The sequence below is a fragment of the Mya arenaria genome, chromosome 9 (genome assembly GCF_026914265.1).
Source record: "Mya arenaria isolate MELC-2E11 chromosome 9, ASM2691426v1".
Classification (NCBI taxonomy): domain Eukaryota; kingdom Metazoa; phylum Mollusca; class Bivalvia; order Myida; family Myidae; genus Mya; species Mya arenaria.
In genome coordinates, this window is record NC_069130.1 from 66846163 (window position 1) to 66867270 (window position 21108).

Genomic DNA, 21108 nt, shown 5'->3' on the forward strand with positions numbered 1-21108 from the left:
TAAATTTGTTTTCATATTGTTATCCTATTTTTAATACCAGTAATTTCCATATATTGCTTTAATAGATAAAATTGTCTTTAAAATATCAGATTATAAGATTATGCATGTTTAAATACTAACTCATTTTGAAAAAATAGGGTTTTTAATATTAGCAATTATAGCCTATTAACTTTATCTATCAGTTAGGTAAATGCAGAAGACTAAAGTAATTGGGCAGACGCTTTTCTATATTTTATAGTTACAGTGATCTTGAACTTGAACCAAACACAATCAAAAGCAATACCTAGCTAGTTTTCACTAATAAGCTACTAACATACCAATTTTCATTACCTTCCATCAATGCTACCTGACATTGTCGTGCCGAAACCAATCCCTAACAATGACATCACATACCTGTTGACGAAGACATCAAAGCACTGCCACTTGCACAGGTACTTGTAGTCTTTATATATTCCACAGCTGAAAAACATTACGAAAGTTAGGAATAATATACTTTTTTTTCAAATATGTATTCAAGCAAAATAATGAAACAATATTGGACCAGACCTCCTTTATATTTTGCTTGTACTGATAAAACCGGAACAAGAACTTTCCTTGTATCATTTCATAACTTTTGCCAACCTGAATTTATACATGTTTAAATTGAATAACACTTACATGTAATGTTTTCATTGATCCTGCCACATGCACCAGTTTCAGGTTGAGAGCTGTCATGATCTACAACAAAGTAGAAACAAGAAATCATAACAAGTATCATGCATGAGTGAAATATTGTGTCCAAAACAATGGACAGAACACCAATTGTGTCAATTTCCAGAACAATATTTCACTAGTAAAATACCAAATTGCTGACAATTGTCAATTATTAACAAGACATTAAAGCTGCACTCTCACAGATTGAATATTTTGAAATCTTCTTTTATTTTTTGTCTTGGAACTAGCAAATTTTAGCGAAAATACATGGAAACCAGTTATAAAGGACTGGTGACAAAAATTTAGATTGCAGATTTTCATATTAAAGTTCAAAATTTGATGTTGAATCATTTTTCTTAAACCGTTAAGAACTATTAAGCCTTAAAACATTTATTTTCGAACGGAAATATGAAAGTCTACAATCTGATTTTTTGTCAGCAATTTTATATTATTGGCTTGCAGATATTTGTGCAAAAAGTTTGCTCCTTCCAAGATAAAAAAAACGTTGTAAAAATGGTATAACTATGAGAGTGCTGCTTTAAATAGAGAAGCAAATATTTAACTGATTTTTTTTTCCAATTTGCAAGATAAACATACTTCACATGAACATTGGTTTGGATACATCACGTATTCCTCAATATTGTGATAATTAACTTATATATAAAATGATTTAGTGTTCCTTTATTAATATTTGTGTGAATACAGGTTCTGTTATTGTTTAAGTATACAAACTTAACATAACATGTTATAATCAAAGTAATATAGTCATGTAAATGTAAAATTAATTAATCCTATAAGTCAAACTTTTAATTTATACAAAAACAGTTATATACCGCTCTCAATGATGAATGAGTAGGACCCACTCTCAACCCCGCCAGCAATGCCAGTCAGTACATGTGTGTCCTGTAGTTTGTCTAGAAGCAAATTATCGCATGCTGAAAACTCTCTCCAGGTCCACCCTAGTCTTCTGGCTGCGAAAGAATTTATCCTTTGCTGAAAAAGTATGAAAATTTTCAATCAATTCAATTTAAATATCCCCGGCAAATTATGCACAATTCAAAGCAAATAAATTATTAATTTCACCTTGCAATGATAAAATGGGAATCCAAGCACCACAAAGAAACTAAAATCAACAAACAATTTCTAGAAGGAGACCCCCAAATCCATTTTCAATTACAGATGTTTGGGTTTAGGCTGGGGGATCACATGTCCCACATAGATGCCAATTTATATGGCTACACATGCAGGACCAACAGCATATAGAACAAGCTAATTTCTGCATAACAGGTTATCTATTCCTTCACAGATTACACCTTTAAAATTGGGAAGTTTTACAATTGAGAAAAGTACATCATCATGGAAAACAAATAGACCTGATATAGTTTGTTGTTGTTTTTTAAACTGTATTTTTCAACTTTATTATTATATCCATAAACTTTACTGCATAATAGAGGATTTTATACAGGTTTTACTGTTTTCAAGAACTAAATTCATATAACATTTTATCATAGAAAATGGCCTAAAGTTACATTGTTCTGTTAAATTTTTGGTTTACCTCGTTGCTTTGAGCTCTGGTACATCTTCCGGACCTCTTCCACAGTTCTGCGTGTACCACCACAGCTGAAGTAGGAGTACAACATCATATACAAAAAATGCAACACATACTGAAAATCACATTATACAAATGTAGACCATTTAACACAATAATGTCAGGCATGCACTTTAGTTGTCACAAATAGTGTGTAGTGAAATTAGACACAAATTTATATATCGTCCCGGGATACTGCTCTTGAATCTTAAAAGTTGCACTAATTTCAAGGAATACAACAGCATATACTGTGAACATATAATATTTCAAAAGCATCAGAAAATATTAAAGCTGAACTCTCACAGATTGAAGGTATTTACAACCCTTTAATTGATTGTCTTGGAACGAGCCATTTTTTTTGCCAAAATCCATGGAAAGCAGTTATATAAGACTGCTGACAAAAATTAGATCGCAGATTATTATATTTAAGTTCAAAAATTGATTTATTGTTTTATGCATTTTTCCTAAACCAACAGTAACGGTTTAACCCATAAAACATTAATTTTCGAACGGAAATATAAAAATCTACGATCTGAATTTTTGTCAACAATCTTATTAGAATTATATAATTGGTTTGCAGATATTTACGCAAAAATTTGGACAAAAAAATAAAAAGTTGTAAAAATGGTCAATCTGTGAGAGTGCAGCTTTAAGCAATGGTACCACATACTAGTTTTATATATTAAACGCTTTAATACTAGGGAAAGTTTAAGTCAGAAACAAAGTGAAAATAAACACCATGAATCATTTGACACTTATGACTTACGAATTTATTTCCATTACGATCTCATCCCATTTGGCCTCCTTGACCTTATTTCCGAGAGTGGCCCCTTTGAACTTTCCAAAAAGTGAATCATGTTGATTCAGTATTGTTGACAGAGCGGAGTGCCGCTCTGAATCAGTCCAATTGTTCGAGCGCTTCTTTAACTCGTTCATTTTTGCCACTGACAGACGACCCCGATGATGACATAAGCTCGCGGTTCATCTTCCAGTTGAAGAGTATTTAGCGAAATATAACCGCTTACGCGAATGCAGATCGATAAAGTTGAGACTGAGTTTAAAACTCGGCTGAGAACGGTCTCAAATTATTTCGTGATCACCAAATTGAGTCGGATCTCAACTGAATCAAAAAAAAAATCTCAAGTCAAACTTTGAGTTTAAGTTTTAGGTTGAGTTCATTCGTGATACTGGGGCCAGGACTTAAATGTGCTTGAACTGCTAAAAAGCAAACTTATGACTTGATGGAGATGTGGCGGTTAGTTTTCTAATACTTTAAAAGAGCCAGACAACCATAAATCATTTAAGCAAATGACTACACCAAGTTTCAATTAATTGTTTTATTGGTTATATCAATTAAGTGGGTTAATAAGAAAAATACAGGCTGGCTTATATATATATATATATATATATATATATATATATATATATATATATATATATATATATATATATATATATATATATATATATATATATATATATATATATATACATTTAAAGTAAGAAAGTAAGCATATTTTGAATCTTTGAAACAGTACATTGGATGCCTACTACAAATTTCAATTGGTTAAAGATAAGAAATTATCACAAAGTAACTAATACTTTTATAAATATTAGAAAGTTTCAAATCTCAAAATATCAATGTTAACATGTTACTTTCAGGAAACATGTGTATGTTCTGTAAACTTTCAATCTAAAATCACTCTGTGTAAAAATTATTCAACTTTTCAAAGATTTTCACTCTTTTCAAATTGATTGGATTTCCTGTTATGATATGAGTTCAATTGCTGTCATTACTTTTCAACTCTGCTGTCATTACTTTTCAACTCAATGTTGTGATTGTTCTGTTGAAATGATTTCAAACTTCGCATTCCATAGTAACACATTGGTAAGTTTGTTAATTCATTGTTAGTTTTGTCATTTATTGGTCTTTTTCCCTTCCTTTTTAGTTCATCTTTTCTTCCTTTTAGTAAGATATAAAGCAATATTATACATTCATGTCATTCCAATTCAGCCACTCAGAGAGATGGAAAGGATTGCAGAGCTGAGGTAATAAAGATGCATATTAACCATAGAAAACCTTATTGTAAATTATTCGGAACTCTTCATAAACTTTGACATAAATTTTGTAAAATGACACATTTTACTATTTGTAAAATACATGCTTTTCAATTGACATTTTGTTCCGAGCTGTGAAGTTGAATTGATTCTTAAATTGATTCTGATAAGTAGTCGTTATGTATCAAACATAAACAGTAACACACTTGTTTGTACTTTTATCAAATTGTTTTTGTTCTGTTAAAAATATAATAGGGACTTTTATGAGGAAAACGTTGGAAAGGAAAAATAAATCATAAAAAAATCAGTAATTTGCTAAACAAAAAATGGACAAAAATGTTGAACAGAATGAAGTTTTAAATTAGAAAATATTTATTTATCTCTGAATGTTTGTCAACTTTATTATGATCATATGTGGTATCATGATGTATTAAATTTTACACTGTATGTTTACATTTGTATATGTATGTTGCCGTATACACTGAATGCATGTAGTTCCTTTTGTTTACATGTGTATTAAAATCAACATATTATTTTGTTATATTTTCAGGCTTATGATGGTTTCTGAGAAAAAAGGCCAAACAGTTCCAACATTGAGCCTTACAAAATCAACTTGGTGTAATTTGACAATATTCCTCAGAATTGACGGTGGTTGTATCATCCAGCAATCATACTATGAAGTTTCTTACAGATTTTCTTTCTAAAATATGCAATATTAGAGTACAGTTTAGCGCAAAGAGGATTAATCTTCTGACAATTAGAAGTAACTGTACTTCAAAATACAACATGAACAGTTCCTGCATTTTTGAGTGATTACAGAGTGAATATGTTTCCATATTAAATGTAAAATTTCACATGTAATGAATGGTTACAAATACATGTATGCACTTTTTGATTAAAAATATAAGCACATTTTTATTCCAACAATTAAACACTTAAGTATTTTTAACAGAAATATTGCCCTGATGTGTTTTTTTCTAAAGAATAAATAGAATGTATTCGCGTTTAAAGTTACAATGTCAAATTAGAAAATAAGTCATTTTTTTTAAACAGCTACCATGGTAGCCAGAGTCTAGTGGTCTAGGGAAACCGTCATTGTTGTCTCAATGTATAAGTATTTTCAATGTGATACTTTTTGGGCATGTCGGCTTCAGACAATAAAATGTTCCTGTTAATTTTTGTTCATTTGGTAATACTGTGTATACAATTATATTTATGATTTACCCTTAAAATTTGCTGACAATGTCATACTTATATTAAATTGTTTAGAATTGTATGATGGTGGTAGGTTCACCTTTTTAACAATTCTCATGCAAATCAACGCAAGCTATACTTACAGAATCCTCCAAAGTGTTATATTTTATATTTTAGCATTTTTTCATCCTTTTTATTGAAAAGTAACCATGGCAACTAAATCTTTGTTTGCCTTTAATCTTATTTATAATACTATTCATTGTGAAAATGCTACAATTCATCAGTGAATGTAAGAAAATAAATGTTCTGTACTTTTTACCCTATTGCTAGCTCATACTTCAGAATATACGGCATTTTAAAAATTCCTAAAAAATAGCGTTTTTTCATCATTTTTTTTATCCTGATATATTCTGCTTAAAACATTATTTTAGCTATGATATTAAGAAATGTGTATACAATTAATAGAAAATAAAGAAAATGTGTTTTTACATTATTTATTTCATTAAAATATAGGTTTTGAGTTTGACCTATTTTGGCAGAATAAAATATAAACATGTAAAAATAAAAGGGCCATTCTCCTTTGTAACATTGGTGGATTAAAACAATAAATGCATATCTTAGTTTGAAATGACGTAAACTTTAACATGATATATCACTTGACTTTATCACACGAAATTATTTATTTAGGCGGTACCTAACAATCCTTGATAAATATACCGAGTTTTTATATAGTATGTATGCACTGTGCTGTTTGTGGTGTTTTGTGCTGTTCCTCCATATTTCTTGTTTATGAGTTTTTGTTTTTGTGTTCTATTCTTTGGCGTTTTCCCAGTGCAATTGAACCTGGTTCATGTTTAAACTTGCTACTGAGCTTTTTTCTGTAGTTTTTCACACAAGTATTGTGATTGCTATCATAAGGTTATATAGTGAATAAAATTTGGTATTGTTTTCCTAAACTTCGAACTAACGATGCAGAATGACTTCAATGCAACAAACAGGTTACCTATCGCAATGTGTTATCTGTGACTTATTAAGAATCTATTTAATCAATAACAAAATGGTTGAACTTTCGGAGAGCCTTAAAATAAATGCCTATTTTAAAAAATAATACTTTAATAAAGTCCCATAGACTTTAGAACGTCAGTTTATATTATTTATTTCCTTTTCCAGATCTTTTGGTTAACTAAACTTATGGGTTTGGAGTCATTGTCATTTTGAGTGTTAATTTGTTACTTGCAACGCATTGCGTTTTAACCAAAATAAAATGATGAAAAAAAGCACTAAATTGCAATGCGGAAAACGTGGGAAAAAACACAAAAAATATGATTAAGTCACAAAAAATCATTGTCTTTCATTTTAATCGTATTTTGGTCAGTACCAATATTGAACACATTTGTAGTTAGTTATTTGGGAAGACAGTACGTAAAACCACATAATTTGATAAAACACATATCTGTACTTCAGGGCGAAACACATTGTAAATTATCCCAACAATTGCACGGTAGTGATAGAAAATGGGCTGATTTTCGTGTTTTGGTCAAAATAAAAATGAGCACATGCTTGATAAGATAGCTAGCATATGTTCATGGACTTGTAAATAAACTAGTGATCATGATACTTTGAACTTTACAAATAGCTTTGATCTATTATTGTTATTTGAAACATGGCATTCCAGAAATGTTAACATTATTTAGAAAATTTGAAAAAAAATCTTGTCCGAGACCAAAACGTAATACGAAAGCTAAGCGCTCGAGCGGCGGTCTTGTAATATATTATAACAAACAGTTTTCGATCATATTGAACTTGTGGACGCGAATGAATCGGGGTGTATTTGCAAGTTAAATCAATCTTTTACAGGTACAGACAATGATCTATATTTTATTCATTGCTATAATCCTCCACAGGATTCAAATGTGTTTATAATCAGAAACTCGCCATTATTTGAATTATATTTCTTTGAACATATTTCTATTCTTATATGAAGATATTGTCAAGTCGGGTGTGTCATTGTGACCGGTGACCTTAACGCCCGAGTTGGTCAAAGATCAGACCTTGTTCAGAATATTGATTTACAACGTTTTGTAAGTCTACCGTTTGAAGATTTTGATATAAATAATTTACCGAAACGTATTTCATGTGATAACAACTCTTATGCATTCGGTAATAAGTTGTTGACCTTGTGCAAATAATGTAGTGTATGTATTGCAAATCGGCGTATTGAGCCAGGCCTCTTCACTTGCTATAAATTGTGTAGAAATATTGTTGGTGCTAGTGTGGTTGATTATGTGTTAGCCAATTATTATGTATATTCTGAGTAAGACACTATGCTTGTTCATGATATGACAATTGTCCTATTGAATTTAAAATGACTTTTTACATACAATCTTGCATAGGTAATATATCAGATATTATTTATGATATTTTTAACCAATAACATGGCAAAACATTTACTGCCAAGAAGGAAAAAACAGCCAGCATGAAAAAAAAATCAAGCTGGTTTAACAGTGAGTGTAAAATACCCAAAGATAGTTTTTAATGCTATAAGAGAACATTTTCTTCTGACCAAAAGGATGTTATTCGGTTTTTATTTTTGAAAGCTAGAGACAAATATTGCACTGCAAAACGTAAAGCTAAATATACCTACTATAATAAAGAAAGAAATTCTTTACGCTCCATATGCAAATCAAACTCACGCAAGTTTTGGAATTTTATTAAGAAGTATAAAAAATGAAACCTAATGTTATCAATGTAGATATAAATGCATTTTTAGATCATTCTAAGAATATTGCTTCTACGCCGAACAATAATAGTTTCAGAGATCATGTTCACAACGGTTCAGCCGATGGTGTTCATATTGATTGTTTAGATTGTGTGATTACTGTTGATGAAATAATTAAAACAATTTCTTCTATGTCAAGACATAAGATTTCATTTTGCCATATCTTGCAATTATTTTTAATTATATTTTTGACAGAGGGGTCTATCCCGATTCATGGACTAAGGGCGCAATTGTTCCTATTAATAAAAAAGGGGATACACGTAATCCCTATGATAACCGAGGAATAACACTAGTGAACATTATGGCCAAAATATTCTCCTTAACATTACGTGATCGAATAAATAGTTGATGTGACAGTTGATTGTATATTTATTCTACATTCGGTCATACAAAATGTGTTACCAAATAAAATGAAGCTTTATTGTGCTTTTATCGATTTTGAAAAGGTGTTTAACACGGTCATTCACGATGCGCTATGGATTAAATTAGTTTAATCGGGCATAAGTAGTAAAATGTTGGTTATGTTAAAACCTATTTACCGAAATGATTAATCGTGTGTAAAAGATTTAGACAAAATGTCATATTCGACCTTCTTTAACATATCACTAGGGGTGAAACAAGGAGGATCACTTTCCCCATTGTTGTTTATTCTTTTTATCAACGATATAAGAGATTGTTTAGATTTTAACAACCTCACTAATAATGATATTGAAAGGCTGTCCTTATATATGTTACGTTTTGCTGATGACATAGCCCTATTCACAACGGATCCACAAAGCTTACAGTCTCAGCTCAGCTTGTATAAACAATTATCCCCGCAAATGGGGTTTGAAAATCAATGTAAATAAAACTAAAATTTGTATTTTCCAGAAAAGGAAGTCAAGAGTAGATTTTGTATGGTCATTTAATAGTGACAACATAGAAATAGTTGACCGATTTACGTACTTAGGAAATAATTTCACCTACAATGGTACTCTCAATAATGCTGTGAAAACACTAAATGAACAAGCATTAAAAGCTTTTAATAATCTTTAACTTTATTTAGCAGAGTAAAACTGGATGTTAATACTAAATTGCTATTGTTTGACTCTTTAGTTGTGCCTATCATAACATATGGATCTGAAGTGTGGGGAATTTGTAATCTGAGAGAAGTTGACAAGTTACATCACAAGTTTTGTAAATACATTTTAGGCGTCCGTCAGCAGACATCGAATGACGCTGTTCTGGGGGAACTTGGTCGCTTTCCACTATCTGTTTTTTGTAAAGAGAGAGCTCTAAAGTTTTGGTGTAAAGTTATGACTTCCCCCCCCCAAAAAAAATATATATATATATATATTCTTATAATTCTGTTCGAGACAACTCCTTTGTAACTGTAAATGTTAAACAGAATTGGGCAAAGCGGTGAAAGGTTTTCTCGATGGATTAGATTTAGTAATATTTGGTTGAACTATAACAATGAAACAAGCTGTTTCCCAAGGCTTAAACAAAGATTAAGACATCAGTATGTTCAACAATGGTTTGATATAGTTAATTCACAAAGTAAATTAGAATATTACGTAAAATTTAAAAAGGAGTTTGTATTTGAAAACTATATTGATACCATTGATAACGAGTGTCATCGAACTGTCAAGATTTAGATTGAGTTCACATTCATTGGAAATAGAAAATGGTAGATACAACAATATTGTTAGAGGGAACAGAAAATTTAAAATATGTAATACTAATACGGTTGAATCGGGTACCACTTTTGGTGTTTTTGTCCTCTATATAGTGACCTGAGAACTAAATTTTAACCTGAATAGATCTTTTAATACTATAAATATAGTTGTAACCATCATGACAAGTAATAACAGTCGGATTATTTGAAATCTTTCAAAATTTATATTTGATGCTATGAAGAAACGTACTGAAGCTCTCGCTATTGTTTGCTTTTTGATTTGTTGCAATGTATTGCTTTATTTATTGATATCCATATATGTTGTAGATACTCGTCAGATATAAATATGTTTAATTGTTCTTCTGTGTGGCCATTTGTGTATATATGATACTGTTTGTGTTTGGCCAAAGGCATGTATTTGCTGATATTGCCAATAAAATGAAACTGAAACTGAAACTGTTGTAACAACGATGAACTGTATATATGAAAATTAAAAATGCGGTGTTCTATTCTGATTTTTTTTAAAAATAGCATGAGCAAAAATGGCATGTAAAAATACATTTAAGCAACACTCTCTAGGACAGTCATTTCTTCTTTCTACCTTTTCGTAGTATATAAATGCTTCTTTTATTTATTTAATTTTGGTTTAAACATTTCCTTTTGATTATTTTGTCTTTTTCATCTTTTTATCTATTTCTTTATAAAAATGAAAATCTCTATTTCTATGCATGGCCACCACTCACACTTCTTAAAATAAGCATTACATGATAAACGCCATATGTTGTGTATATAATTTATTGTGTTGTGAAATGTGGAATATTAAATAATAATTAAAAAATATTTAAAATAATTTTCATCGTTGACCCTTCTGTAACCTTAAACTATATGGCATCCATTTAATATCAATGGAAAAGCTTAAATACGTGAAATTTGACACCGTAGGCAAATGTTTGTAAAATATTATGTCTGTTTGTTAATAATAAATGTTTTATTATCATTTTTAGCAGAACATTTTGTAAAGAGAGTGTGGGCTCGGACTTATTAGGCCCTATATTAATTAAATATTTATAAGATTAAAAACTCTATAATGTGAAATATTAAATAATAATAAAAAAGTATTTAAACAGTTTTCATCGTTGACCCTTCTGTAACCTTAAACAATATGGCATCCATTAAATATCAATGGAAGAGCTTAAATACGTGAAATTTGACACCGTAGACAAATGTTTGTAAAATATTATGTCTGTTTGTTAATAATAAAGGTTTTATTATCATTTTTAGCAGAACATTTTGTAAAGAGAGTGTGGGCTCGAACTTATTAGGCCCTATTTTATTTAAATTTGGTGATTTAATTCAATGTCGAAAGCTGTGATTTCAGTATGAATTGATATATGTGTGTTTGTCAATATCAGATATTGGATTTATTCGATTAAAAACTCTATAACTGTGTCTACTATTTTCACTGGAAAAAACAACAGGTTAAATTTTTGAACTATGTACTTCGTGTAACGATATTATATAATACCTATTACTAATAGTCCATTTGAGTACTTGTTTCCGTTTGTCTATGTTACCTAAACCTCGAACATTAAACGATACTATTTGTGTTTCCATTTTACAAACTTATATGGTTATAGCTAACCCTAACCATATAAAGATGTCTCCTACGAAACATTCTTGCCATAACAAAGTGTTAATATGCATTAAACAAAAGTGAATGACATTTCACTTGTTAGTTTTTCACATAAGTATTTGTAAAAATGTTTGCAGTGGCAAACAAATTAGATCGATAGTTATGTTCATTTGTAAACTTGTGATATACATATATGATGTTTTTCGAAGTATGATGTATGTGTAATAACATTTATAAATGAACACGGTATTTTTGTCATAATTTTGACAATGGTTATGAAATACATGCTTACAAACATTCATATTTTTGCCCGTACCAGTTCCATAGGGAAGTAGCAATAATTTTTAACAAAATCAAAATCGTTGTTTCCTACTGGTGAACAAAACAACAATGTTCACCAAATTGTTTTAATTGTTTACATTCATATGCAAATTAATAGGCAAATGTGCACAACACTTGATTTATATTTCTAACTCTTTGATAACAAATTAAAACCTCCTGTAATATATTACGAATAACGCATATACATCACAAGTAATGGACATTCTTAGATTGTTTATACAAAAAATATATTGTGTGATATTGATAAATTTCAATACAAACATATCATTCCACACTGGTTTTCATTTTATCAGATAGCATTTTAAGTCACTAATACATATATTTAAAGTAAGGATTTATTTCAAACAGATGTTTTTAATAATTAGAAAAAAAAACCTTAAAAGTATAATGGAAGGAAGCGCCTTAACAATCCAGGGATACGATATAATCGAAGCTAATAATCAGTTGGGCAGGTACTAATGTTTCTTATGACAAAGTATCTTTGACATTTATTATTTATCAATGCATTTTAGTTTTCTCTATTCAGTCGAAGATTTTATTAAAATTGGTATCATTTATTTTGTAATTTGCACAAACAGTTAAAATATTAATCAAGGTTTTGCATCGTAAAGTTTTTTCGTGACTGTCTATTTCGAGGCTATTATCTGATGATAATGTTCATTTTGCTTCGTTGAAAACAGAACTTGTATTGAGAATGTTCAAAAATTTGTAAAGTTAAAACAATATTATTGGACAAAAATTCTAATTTCTTTTTAAAACATTACACATGAAACAATGTCACAAAATTGCGTATTGATCGAATCTAAGTTAATGCACAAAGCCAACGTTGGATAAACAATTGGATTTTGCACGTATAACTTGACAAACCAGAAATATCGGTTACAAAATAAAAATACGATATGGTTGCAGCAATGAAAAATGTTAAAGCAATCAAAAACAGTATAATGTTTTCGCGAAAATATTTTTGAAGACTTAGAAGTGTACAAAAGTGTACATTATTTAAAAATATAATCCATTTAAGTACTTTCTCATCAGTCGCAGACATTTTCTGCAAAAAAAGAATTCAGCCCGAGAAACCGACTAAATTAATCCAAAATACCCGTGATAACGATAGAGTAAACATGTTTAAACGACAACCGTTCTTTAAACTATATGGCGTAGATTCAGTATCCTAGAAATAGCTTAAATAACGTGAAATTTGATACCTTAAGCGAATGTTTACACATTTAAATCTCTTTGCTTCTGTCACCATATTTGTATGAATCAAAATACCTTTGGAACTTGTATATAACTATTAAAGCATGATCTTCATACGTTAGAGGCTGTTTATGTTCTCATTATTTAAAAGAATTGTAAAATGATGAATTGGTGTTAGTACAGCAAGTTTGATGGTAATGCTGACACCATACCGGTCTGTATCTGTAAACACAGGTTTCTATATATCAAAAGAAAGGCTTAGTCTGTAGTTTATGAAAATGCATGTTGTAGTTGTGAAAACCGTGGTTCAACATTGCGTTCAAAGATGGTGTCCAAAATGGCTGCTAAAACGTATGCGAAGGTTCAACTATTGCCTACCTATTCATAATGACTATAAAATGCAATTAATAATCAGATTGGTTTATCTATACAAATGAAAACGGAAAACATGTTTGTGTTAAGATTATAAAACTCTACCCATTATAGCTAAATTATTTGTAGAAATAGGTTCAACTTAATGTCTAATCAAGTTAATAGGCCTGAAAGATTTCAATTTAAGCTGCAATATAGCATAAATAACTGAGATTTATTATATAAACTCCTTTTAGAGAAGAATACAAATTAAAAAAGGGTAATCTATGCATGCAATTACGCTAACTGCCTTAGTATTCTGAATATGACCAGACTATCAAGGGAGTTGGAAGATGGATTTCTACCGGGCTTATTTACAGCAACAGTCGAGAGGCAAATTTAACGATGTCTGGCTGGACTAAACTCAAGAGGCTACAGGAAATAAAGTTCTAAAGAACATAGGCTTTAATAATGAAAGAAGGTGCTTTGGCAGGATGGTTACTCTCAGGATAATATCCAGATACTCAATTATGTGCCACAATAATGTTTATCATCAAATTGAAAAGAATGAAACACATCATTCAGCCATCAAAGCGAAAACACTAAAATAGAAATGTGAACACAATTGCACCAATGTTTGACTGTTCGTTTGTTGAGCCAATTGATACCAAGAAGGCACCTGAAAAACTTGTTATCTTCGTAAAATGTCAGCAATTCGACAGATAAAATTGAACTTAATATGATTAGCTTCATCGATAAGGGACAGGATATGTTGAAGGCATTTGTATCGGAAAAAAACTGATATCAAAACTTGATGGCTCAGACCCACCAGTAATGAGATTGTTCCGTCCAATGACCAGGAAAAATGTGAACACAATGGCAGAAAAAAAGAACGCAAGTGAAACGCACAAACAATATAAATAGTGAAGTAGTGTTTCACAACTTCTTGCGATAAATATCTATAAAAAGTACCAATAGAACGCGCATTCGCTTTTGAAAACAGGCCTTGTCCAACAAGGCTGTTTAGCGAAGATAGTACAAGGCTAAACAATCAGACTTTATGACTATGATAGAGGATATTCTACCAAATAAGATAACTAACATATGCAAAACAGACACATTGATATGGAATGGCTTTTGTTCAATCTCTTTTGCCAAATTCTGAACATCATATCATTCGAAACATAGGAAAACTATTCACGGTCTTTACAAAAGCTAGTAACATAACAAATGTGAAAACCTTTAAGGTTTTTGACAGATACAGTAACATCAGTTTGAGGACACAAACAAGAAGTGTGCGTGGTGATTGTAAAACAAAAACGCATTGCATATTCACAGAGATTTGGCCATACCAAAAGATTGGAAAACCTTTCTACCAGTAGGCAAGAACAAGAAGTGACTCATTGCATTATACACTGACTATATTGTTGAGCATTCTGTGCATGAACTGAAAGGAAGTAAATCTGTATTTATCAGTGGAGGTGCAGAGGATAAATATTTCCTTTTTACATATGATTTATAAAGCAACCATGTAGAGGCAGACACAAGAATAATCATCCATCAACATATGCAAAAAAAGGCACTGACCGCATAGTAGTCTATAGTCCAGAGACTTATGTTCTAGTGTAACTTATACAACATCTTGAGGCCATATAATTGGGTAAAATGTATATGTGTACTGGATGGACTGATATTCATACCAACTCGAAATGCTACGTTCCAGTTCACAACTTATGTATCATCTGAAGACCAAATCAGTGTTATGATATCACTATAATGCTTATATGGCTGTTAAACAACAAGTTCCGTTCATGCAAAAGGAAAACAAAGAAAGCGTCCAAGCTATCAATGCATAATTCATCAAAATATTACCACTTTAAGTATGTAGTTCTCATGATTTTAAGAGTTTCGTCTCTGACAATGTGTTTGTAGATGCCCGACTGATGTCATTACCTACTCAAGCTGATGCCTTAGACCTTATGAGCAGAACTAGAGAATGACTTCATGACAATTGGAAATATCCACCTTCAGCGCAGTTGTCATGAGTAGTTTCCAAGTTCTGTGACTAAGCAAAGAACCAAAGACAGGTTGACTTTCTAGTAGATGACTTACCTTTTCTGTGATTTGACATATGATAAACGGTTCACTCGAAGAGTTGTGTTGTCGGAAATCAACAGCATATATGAGCCCTTAGGCGTAACTGCTCCTGTAGTAGTGCAAGGAAGATTTATTCTCAAACAGCTTATACAAGAGACGACTGAATGGGATAAACCTCTCTCCGACACGAACAAGACGCAATGGGAAAACTGGAAAGAATCTCTCGAGAGTTTACAGAATACCTCGATTGTAAAGGAGCTTCAAGTTAACTCTTATAATTCAGAAAAGCTATTGCTGCTGCTGTCTACTTGTTTGCCATGCCAGGTGATGGTACTTGGTCTCTTTTGTTCTTTGATTTAGGTTGCCACGTATAGTATAACTTCTGAACATCTACCTTTAAGCAATTGTTGGATTGCCCTTACTAAGGGATCATCTGACAAAGTAGCGGTTTACACACTCGGGTTGGAGTTAATTTGTCAACTGCGCAACTGCGCACCAAAACCCTGAATCTTTATACACAAGCTAATGATCAAATCCCAAGCCAAGAGGATTTCTCAAATGCCGCTAGGCTTTTTTCATATTGTTAAGCAATTTTTAAACCAGGCTGAACATCATAAAAAAGCCTGGACGGCATTTAAGAATGTAACTCCACAATATTAAAAACTGCTTTGTTAGATAAAAACTTAGAAAATACACATAAATTATTTTAGCGAATACCTTTATCTTATCACACTTAAGTGTTTCATGAAACGCAAATTCATATCGATCTATCAACAAAGCATCGCCATTTTTGAACCATCTAGCAGGTGCCATTGATCTTCGTTCAATATACTTAGCGCCGGGATCTGCAATTTTTGGCTAGGAAAACAACAAGTGGGACATGGACGCAAAGAGTCGCCGAAAAAAAAATTGCCAAAGCCTCTGAGGCGGCTGTTTATATGGAAAATATGTTTAACAGACAGAACATTTACAATTTTTAACAGATAAGATCATAATTGAGCATGCAAGACCAATGGCGATGGTTTTTGGAGAAATTTCCCGCGTTTAAAGCCACATTTTTCGTAAATTGTTGGTCATTGATCACTTTTTTCTGGTCTTACCAGATAATTTGATAATTTGATTCTACGTCGTAGTCCTCATGAACTGCCACTAACCAGACCCATTTTGTTTCTTTTGTTTGTCATTTGAGGCCTTTTGGGCGTCCAAAGTCACATTTCGGATAGAAAACAAACAAGAATAGTGATTGTTCAATCAAATTAATCAATTACTCTTCTACTCAGGAGCATTTGATTTGTAAGCATGGCCAGTATTAAAGTGCTTGTACCCTTATCGTCTGTTAAAGACTTGCGTCCAAATATTGACCATAGGTTAGCATCTACCATTGTAGTTTTGCGTGAACTTTATGGCTATCACACCGAAGAAAGCTTGCGGACAACACTTCGGCATAAATTGCAAGAGTTGGAGTTCACCCCAAACAGAGTCTTGGTCGGCAAGGCCGTCCCCTTCTTCAGGGTGTGCAACCAACCCAGACCACCCCTCTTGTTTCAAATATTAGGACTTCGGTGGACTGTTTCGACAGTTTTGTTGTCTCTGCTCAAAAGCAGTTGAATGACAGCATTTATCAACTAACATAATAGCTGCATGGTTTCCCATAGTGTTTTAAATCTGTACCTTTATTATCACGCTCACTGTTTACAATCAGACAAATGCCCCTGCTTCAATGGCCCACCACTATATGCCAACTCCACAACGGCTGTACCCCGTTCAACAAAGGTTGGACCTTGGTAGACTGCGAGAAAGCGACAGTGATGAGGTTGTCCAGTCAGCATCTGGTATACCTAGCTCGTACAGTACCCGATAGAAAAAGTTACATATGCACAAAAGCAGTCGTGTACCTCCCTCCAAACTCCTATCCCTTCACCTCCTTGATACATCATCTGATGGGTTCGACGCTAGAAATGCCTCAAAGATGAAGAAGGATGAGCAATACAAGTAAGCATTCCTGATAGGGATCATATTTCGCAAAAAAGATGCGGAATATCCCAAAGAGGTAGAACAGGCGTCCCCTCATGGCCACTCTGTGCGCAGAGATACACATGCATTGAAGGATATACCTAAATCTCTGGTATATGATTGTAAATCCACCTGGCATTCATTCGAAATAAAGTTTCTGCAGTGTGCACAATCATTTGGCTTGAGTAAAGATAAGTGTAAACTTTGCTTATTACATTGTTTGTCAGAAAAGGCACTCCACAAATGTGCTCGATTGCTTCAATGCAGTCCACAAATGCCCAACCGTTCTATATTGAGCAAACTTAAGGAACGGTTTGGTTCAGAGATTTCCACCTCCGCACAAGCCAAATTTGCTGACGCTTCACAGGAAAAGGGTCAGTGTATGAAAAATTGGGCATATAGGGTACAGGAACTAGATGCTTTTCGGTCACTTCCGGAGACCTTCACAATTCAGCCGGCGATAGACCGTTTCTGTCAGGACCTGCAAGATCGTAAAGCTGGTTATAGCACCTTCATGCGTAAGTATACAACCATTGAAAAGACCATGAATAACATAAGGTTGTTTCAGTATTCCAAGACTGCTAAGGGTAAGAGAAAATATGTTCATAAAGTAGTAGATTATGATGATGATACAGCAAATGTTTACGCCGTTCAGAATTTCACTGGACCTGCATTAGACTTGAGCGTTCTCCAAAAGGATATACAGATTCTACGAGAAGAGGTGAAGCGGCTTGGCTAAACAAGGCCCACCACTCGGCAGCATAGCAATCACTAACGGTTCAACAAACCACGAGGTTTATTTAGTTGTTATGTATGTGATAGCAAATCTTATAGGATTGCCGAGTGTCTCCATAAGAAAGAATTCAAGAAATTTGTTTTAATCACATCAGAGTCGGGGCGGGGAGCCGAACCTCGACTCAGTAAGACTCTGGCTCAGGCCCAGCTGAGCGAAAGGAGGTAAGTAGCAAATTTGTTACGAATGAGACTATCATGGTAAGGAAATTATGAAACAAATATATATCCTAAAAGATATGGGTGATTTTACAGCTCTAGGGTACGGCAATGCGTAAACGTTTGTGTATCAAATCAAATAGGAAAACATTTCAACTATCAAATTGTTATTTGAAAAGTGTTAATGTAGCTGGGGGTGTATAAGTATGACGGGTGTCGGTCCGTTTAAATACTTTATTTCGAATCACAAAGAAAGAAAGCCTTGAAAACATTATACAAGGTCTTAAGATGTATTCCAGCCTTAATATTAAAATACACAAATGAATACTTTCACCAAGTAATAAAAATACACAGTACCTGGTAAATACAAATGAAATTAAATAAAGCAAAGTAAATAAATGAAACATACCAGCGATGTAATAAAAAGAATTGTTTTGCAACAATGAGAAATAGTTGATATGAAAACGTTTCCAAGCTGTGACTCCAATGACTACCAGGACAGCAATCCCCGAGAGATAGAATGTAGAATGACGGGAAATGAATTATAATATTAACCAATTGAAAGTTGTTTGACCACTATAATGCGTACAAACTGACCACTCTCACATTCACTCAATAATGTACGCGAAATCTACACGCAAACAGGTAATGATAATAAATGAACATGAACAGATGAAAATAATACCCTGTTACTCTAAATATATGAGTAAACTCGATGAAAATAAATTGTTTGCTTGAAATGTTGAAAAATATGATAAGGGATAAAACTAATTTGAGGAAAAAAACATCACAAAGAGGTCGAAAAAGGTCACAACATTTCATAGTTGTCGAGTTCATTCCGAAAGTTGACATTGGTTTGGAAAATATAGCTTACAAGAAGAACCAACAATAATCGATTATAAAACAACAATGGCTTTTATTGCAGTGATGAACAATGTGAAAACAATTACCAACTTAATAAATATGTAAATATTATAATTTTGAAGACATTGAAGTATAAACTCTCACCGTTTTTAAGTTATATTCTACTTTAAAAACTCATCAATCATTCTTACACATTATCATGTAAATAGATTAATTGAGGCCGAGCAACTGTTTTCTAACTCTAACTCGTCCAAAACACATTTGATAACGATAAATTTATATGTTCACCGCCAACCATTCTGTAACTTAAAACTGTATGGCTTACATAGGTATAAAGGCAATACTTTGAAGAGTACTTGCCTTCTAGGTTTTGACGATGAATTCCTGAAACAAAATTAAGGGTTAATAGCCCGGCAGATTAAGTCAATATTAATAAAATCGTTCAGTTTGTGACACAAGCATCATAATTGCATAGGTACTCCATTAGGTTACTTTTTTGGAAAAACCCGTTTGTCAATCTTTTTTTTTCAAAATTGCGGCCATTTTCAAGATGGCCACCAATCTCGTTTGAAATAAATTATTCTTAATACAAAAGTTGACTTAGTAGTTCTTTATAAATGGTTTAGGGGTCAAACAGTACATTTGCTTTTATGGAGAAACCAAATATACAAACTTATTTGAATCTCTTACTATCTCTATCGGGAGAAAGTGAGTGAGTGGCAAAGCACAACAAGAACACACTAGTGATACCACTGCCTTGAAAGCATGTGGTTTAATGTCAACTTGATATTATCTTTGGTATAGTAAATTGCCCTAGATGCTATATAAAAAGCCCCATATACATTTACCTGTAGTCTTGTTAAATCCAGGACCAGTGAGATAATAATTATTAATACAATGAAAACTACAGGGACAAGCCAAGTAGTCTAACATTCAAAATAAAGCTGTTCATAGGGGCACAAGGCAAGCACACAAATGACGATAAACTATAGACACAAACATATTAACATCACATACTCAAATACAAATACAAACACCAAAAACAAACATACATCACACACACAAATACAAACACCCTTAGCAAAATATAACCTCATCAAAATTGTTTTACCGTCAAATGATGGGATTACCTTCCTGGAACGGTAAGTGAAACAAAAGTTCACTGGAGCTCGAGTGCATGGGGGCTTAAACTTGTAAGCATGGTCATGACCTCACTGCTGATCATCATGGGTGAAAAATTACTTAATTGAAATATATGTATGGATATATGTAAGCCGTAACAACAGTGCACTTACAAGATACTATAACGTTATTCAAAGACAACTATCATACATAGCTCGCCTTAACAAGCTTTGAAATTATGTCATTTAGTCTTATACTGAAAGTATCATTGTACAAACAAGATGAAAAGCACAATCTACGCAAAGGAAAAAAGATACAGTGGCATTGGCCTCAAAATAATGGTGAAAACAAGTGTGCCATTATGACTTGTGTCTGAATATTGAACTGGCGGCATTTCAGTCCACCGGAACCCTCCTTCAAAATATTGGATGGACAGGAGCATTTGATTAGGCAGGGACTGCTTCCTAGAGGACAGCAGAATGTTGTCTTTCTGCTTCAAGTGCCACTAGGACACGGCAACTGCACCAGGTTACAGTTAGCACTCTCTTCAAGCTACTTAAAGAAAAAGT